Source organism: Podarcis muralis, chromosome 2 (assembly GCF_964188315.1).
Source record: "Podarcis muralis chromosome 2, rPodMur119.hap1.1, whole genome shotgun sequence".
NCBI classification, from domain to species: domain Eukaryota; kingdom Metazoa; phylum Chordata; class Lepidosauria; order Squamata; family Lacertidae; genus Podarcis; species Podarcis muralis.
In genome coordinates this window covers 37,628,634-37,635,000 of record NC_135656.1, presented here as the reverse complement: position 1 = coordinate 37,635,000, position 6,367 = coordinate 37,628,634, and positions in this window count along the sequence as shown.

The window sequence follows — 6,367 nt, the reverse complement described above, 5'->3', positions numbered from 1 at the left end:
TATACAATTAAAAAACAACAACAATGGATAAAAAGGACCATCTAGTGACCAAGACCATCGTTCAAATAGTGGCCCTTAATCTCATTGCACCCTCGATAAACCTAGCTACCTTTGCTGTTCTCTGATCATTCTGATCTGACAACAGGAAGAACAATGTGGCCTCAGATGGGCGGCCTGGGATGGTAAGTAGGAGTGGGGTGATGATCTCATTCCTCAGGTTTTTATAAAGGGGGCAAGACAGGAGAACATGAGCCACTGTTTCCAGATTGCCATCTCCACGGGGGCAGAGTCGCTTCTCAGTTGGAATCCTTCGCTATCTGCCCTCAAGTACGGCAGAGGGCATCACATCCAGTCTGGCCAGTGTGAAGGCACGTCTGTATTTTGGGATGGTTAATTTATACAAATATGGTGCCAGGGAGTCAAACTGAGGGGGGGGGGGGAATGGAGGAGGTGTATGCAGCGTCCCATTGGCTGCAGGAGCTTCCAGTATATTTCTGGCCAGCTTCCTGCAGCCAATGGGAAGCTGGTCAGTGTCACGGAAGGTGGTCCCTGCTCTGCTCCATGCCAGTTTAGCTGACCGAGATGGTGGTGGGGGTCCCCGAGTGGGGTGACGGGGGTTCCATGGGCCAGTTAAATGACCCCCATGGGCTGCTTGTGGCCCATGGGCCTTTGGTTGCCGACCCCTGCATTAAAGGGCTGTGCTGTCCACCCCTCACCCAAGCCAATGCACTTAAGTGTTCTGCTGACCAGTAAGCTTTAGCAAACTGAGTTCATCGCTGCTGTTTTAAAGAGAGAAGAGCAAATAGGAGCAGGAGCTGGTGTGGAGGAGGAGATACTCTAAAATATATTTCTGGCCAGCTCCCCATCTGAGAGTCAAAGATGCACATACGAATAAACAAGCATAACACACCAAAAGATGCTCATTATTTTTGCTGTTCAAATCACTCCAATGAGAGACAGGATGCAACTCTTTTGGCGCTTCATTTCCTGCCAGCTTTTGCACAGGGTTATCGCTTTTACAGTGGGATATGACCTGGATTTAAGGCCAGGTTGACAATGATTCCCCACAATAATCCTTATTTTTAAAGGGGTAGTGCTGTCTACTGCAAAGGACATGGCGAAGAAAAGGATGCACAGTCATAAACAGTTCACTCACTTGTGAATGCATGCGTATTCCCAGCAATGCTTCACAAACTACATTGCCCAGAATTCTCTGAGAGGAAGAGTGTGCTTCAAATGTACTTTAAAGGTATAGGGTGTACACAGCCATAGTGAGCCACATTTGCCATTTTATTGCCTATTCACCAATTTTGGAGAGATCTTTCCAAAGCTCTCTGCAGTCCCTTTTTGTTTTTACCGCCCAGAATAATCTGGCACTGGCAGCAGATTTAGTTCCCTCACTGCTCACTTGTGATCGTAGTTATTTATGAGCAAGTAAAATTTAATCCTGATAATTTAGCTCATTAGTTTAATGTTTTTCCAATGTTCTCCCAGAAGAGGGTTTTCTTAGTGTCCAGGTCACTGAATCTTTGTGGTTGATACTCATCGAGGTAACTCAGGTCCCCAGGGTGGTCACCAATATTGCTGGGTGCTTACACTAACATTATTGCTGAACAGATGTCACTGTTTCCCTGTGATAATTCCTAACAGCGCCAGCTAAATGCAGCAAAACAGTGTTTAATGTGAATTATTTAGTAGTATACAGATTCAGGTGTGCTATTTGTGAATGGTTCAAATCTTCATTTGTAGTGTAAAATGTGCTTCCAATTCTGTGCAGCAATGGGGTCATCTAGTGGATGTTTTGGGTAAGCGATTGTCATTACATTTCCATTTTTCTGCCTCTCTTTTACAGTTGCATTTTTCTGGCTGTCTTCCAAGGTGGAAATCCTGCTGTCTTGAATTTCCTTTCAAGAAGAGCTGCTGCTAATATTCAGCCCTGGTGGGAGCCAAGAAAGTTTGCATCGTAGGCTCCAACAACTGCCGCATGGGCAGGGCTTGGGGCTGCTGCTAACTGGCTGCAGTTCAGTTTGGACATAACTATAAATTAAAAGCAATGCATAGTTATTTTCAGTTTACTTATGCAGACACCTACACAAGTTTCATGATCCCCCTGTGGTTCTGGACCTGCAGGCTGGGAAACACCAAGAGAGAAGATTAAATGTATTTGGTGGCTTTTATTATGTTTGTTTGTATATTCGTAATGTGTATGTATAAATGTATTAATGTTGAATTATTTTAATAAAAATATTATATTAAAAATATTTTTTAAAGTAAAAGAAATGAAAATGGTTTCTTCTAAAACTGTTTACACTTGCATTTTTTTAAACCATTTTACAGGGTTTTTTAGGAGATGGCGCATAACTTGTATATAAACTAAAAGTTAAGTGGTAACCTTTTCATAAGTGCAGACTGTGACCGACTAGGATTCAGGCTCCACACATGAGTCATGGACATGTTATGTTTGGATAAGCACAGGTGACGCAATTCATTGACTTTTGCAGTGGGACCAGATACACTAATAAAGGAAACTAATCCTGAGGTTTTGGCTGTAAGTCCTGCCTGCGGCAATACAAAAGGAGGTTGTCACTCTTGTTAACTGGAAATGTAGAAGGCAAACAAACTTTCACATACCTACTGCCTACCGCTATGGCTTTTACATACCTATTGCCTACTGCAAGTAGCATAGCCTGTCAAAATGGATGGTCAGTCAATGGCCCTGCAAAACTGCTGCAGATCTGTGGCAAAATCTTGAGAGTCTCTGTCCTAGTTGCACAAGTGGAAGCTGTGGAGAGAAACTGGGATGGTATGCAACAATATTATATATCATTGATTAACAATATCTATAACAATATATATCAATCATTGATTAACAGAGGCAAAAGAAAGAAAGAAAAGAAAAGGGTATAGAACTTGTGTTCTTGAAAGAGCATGGCAAACAATAGAGAAAGGATGGGCATCCCTAACATGTATTCCAACAGCCCTTGGGCATTACTTCTTCCAGTGTGTCCCAACTGCATTTTCCTGCCCAAACCTGCAGAGAGATTGGACTGCTATGCCTTGGCCCACTTCACCTGAAAAGTGTCTCCACCCACATCCTTCAGCCCAGACACTGAGGTCCAGCACCAAGGGCCTTCTGGCGGTTCCCTCACTGCAAGAAGTGAGGTTACAGGAACCAGGCAGAGGGCCTTCTCGGTTGTGGCACCTGACCTGTGGAACGCCCTCCCATTAGATGTCAGGGAAATAAACAACTATCTGACTTTTAGAAGACATCTGAAGGCAGCCCTGTTTAGGGAACTTTTAAATGTCTGGTGTTTTATTGCTTTTTAATTATTATTATCATTAATTCTGTTGGGAGCCGCCCAGAGTGACTGGGGAAACCTAGCCAGATGGGTATAAATTATTATTATTATTATTATTATTATTATTATTATTATTATTATTAATACCCTGCCCTCCCCAGCGAAGGCCAGGCTCAGGGTGGCTAACAATAATAAAAACAAGTTGAATGAATACAACTTAAAAACAATATTAAAATGCAACATTAAAATATTGAAACATTAAAATGCAGCCTCATCACAGGAAGAGAAAAGAAAAAGAAAAAGAAAATTATTATTATTATTATTATTATTATTATTATTATTATTATTATTATTATTATATTTCCCTCTAGTCAGATTTCCTGAGACAGGAGAAAAAACACAAAAAAACAGAAAACAAAGGTGACAGGAAGTTGTTTTTCCTTCAGTGTGCTTCACAGCTCTTTCTGCACAACTGTTCGCATCAGTGTGGCTTCAATTTGTTTCTGTTCACATACACACCAGGCAGCCTTGACAGGGCATCAATGTCTTTGCGCTATTCAAAAGTGTTCACATCTTGGCTAGAGAGGACTTAGGATTGCTTCAGGACTCCAGTCAGAGTGAAGCTGGTTTGAGAAACAATTCCAATAGTAGTATTTCACAACAAACTACAGGATACGCCTGCATTTTGGCTGTTTGAACAAGGATTAAAAACCCGAGTTTTGGCTGTTTGAACAAGGATTAAAAACCGAGAAGTGGAAATGCAGTGAGTGCATAGTAAACGAGAGTGTGAACACAGGCTAAGGTGGGAGAAGGCTTATAGCTGGATTAAAAAAAGTACGCCCACATGCAAGTAACCCATCATGCTAGCACTATCTTGTGCAAGGGTTATGGCTGGCATAACAGGGCTTTCCCAACTCTCCTCCTCCTCCATTACCCCTTGCTTCCTTCAAATCCACTTTGAGGAGTCAGGAGAAGGCTCCATAACATCACTGGCAAGCAGAAACGTGAAGATGGAATGATCAAAAGGGTGTCTTTAATAGAAATTGACAACTGGCAATCTAGAAAGTGTAGCAATGGCCTGACAGGCTTGTCTTTTATCTGATTAGGATTTTTAGTGGAACGCATAGTAAGAGGGAGGGTTAAACTGCCCCGACCTGCTGCTGCTGCTGCTGTTAACACTCCCTCAGGATTACAGACTCTCCTAAACTATTTCTCAGTTTGTTTGTTTGTTTGTTTGTTTGTTTGTTTTTTAAATGCTAAGGCTCTTTTACATATTTAACAATCTTAAGCTCCCCTTCAGTGTTGTGTTGGGAAAGAAACATTAGGGGGAAGCAGGCCTCTCAAACACAACTGTCCTTTATTGATACATAAGAAAGTGGAAAAAGAAACTAACTTTGGAGCTTTGCAGCAAGCTAAACAAAAGGAACTCAGGAGGTTCAAAAAGTATTACATTGAAACAAAGAACCCCCTGGCATACATAACACAGCACTTATCCAAGTACTTCCTTTTTTGTGGGGGGGCGCCTTGCCATTTACACCAGAAAAACCTCTTTAACACTGAATTAGAACAAATGGCAATTCAGGTTTTCCACATATTGCTGTTTGCTCTAAGTCAGTGGTATAAAGTGGATTTTTGTGGGCAAAGCATCCACCAGGGCAAAAAAGTAAAAAATAAATAAAAAGCCATTGGATATGAAGCTTTAAAGAGCAGCCCTGTGCCTTGAAACGCAGCACAAAAGAAGTCTGGATGAGCCCCCAGTGTGTGTGGATTAATATAACTTTCTGTTCACTTTGCAATGGCGTTTCATGGTGTGCAGTCCCCCAGTTTATTTAAAAAGTGTAGAAGCTGGGCAGTGATCAAGAACTTCTGTGCCCAGGGCCGGATTTAGGTCTGATGAGGCCCTAAGCTACTGAAGGTAATGGGGCCCTTTATATGTCCAGCTGTCCTTTGTCAACAACAAATTGTTGCTGTTTTTTGTGTGTTGAATATATGCTATATGGTGATTTATGGACCTAATAGGTACTGTATCTAAAGCCATTTGCGCATAACAAAATATGTATTTTTTCAAAGTACAGTAATTGTTGAACTGAAATACGGAATGGGTTAAGTTTGAGAACCAAGGTACCACTGTATATAGAAATGAGCAAACCAGTTATATTTTAGGGAGCAGGCTAGCAGGCGGGGCTCATTACTTACATCATAGGAGCCTACACAACAAGAAACACTGTTCTTGTATGTAGGTTTTATTTTATTTGTTTTTTTATCTTATATTTTGGAAATGTACATCCAGGTTTTTCCTTTAATTTTTTTTTAGAGAGAGTGGGGCCCTAAGCTATTGGTTGTTTATCTTATACGTAAATCCAGCACTGCCACAGGATGAGAGTGGTAAAGTTCAAGTAATGTTCATAATAAACAGAACCTGAGCTCTAGTTTCCTTATTGCCTTGTTTATAATGCAAAAGGGCAATCTGTTAGTTTAAGGGTTTTAAATTCAGAAAGTAAAGGTGAAAATACACATTAGCAGCTTAATGTGCAGCAAGGTCATTTTCAAGTCACATTAGCATATCTGCTTAACTGCTGTTTTCAAATGGGATGGCAGCTGGTTTGAGAAGAAAGCACATCAGACGAGTATTTCTACAGGTTATACATGGATTGGGGCTAGCATCATGTGCAAATGGCTTCAAACACCATTGGTGGGAGCCCACTGGAGCCAGAGTAAATGGTTACGTGTACACAGCCATAGTTAATCCTGAAGCAGGGCTTCACATTGAGGATATCGCTACAAACATTTTTAGTAGCACCTGCTGAACATTCCTCCACTCCAGTTTCACGCAACCTTGCATTGTGTGGCGAGTTCCCGCCCCCCCAAGGATAAATAAAGACACGAGACACCATAATTTAAGGTTAAATGGGCGAATTAGACCACAACTTTATTGACTTCAGGAATGAGAGGCATTGGCTTAGGCATTGGTCCTATCGACTAGCCGGCTCCAGCCCATTTGCTGGAGACACGGGAAGGGTTAACACCATAGAGGGGGAGTCTCCTGCTGAGGCACGTCAACTAGGAGC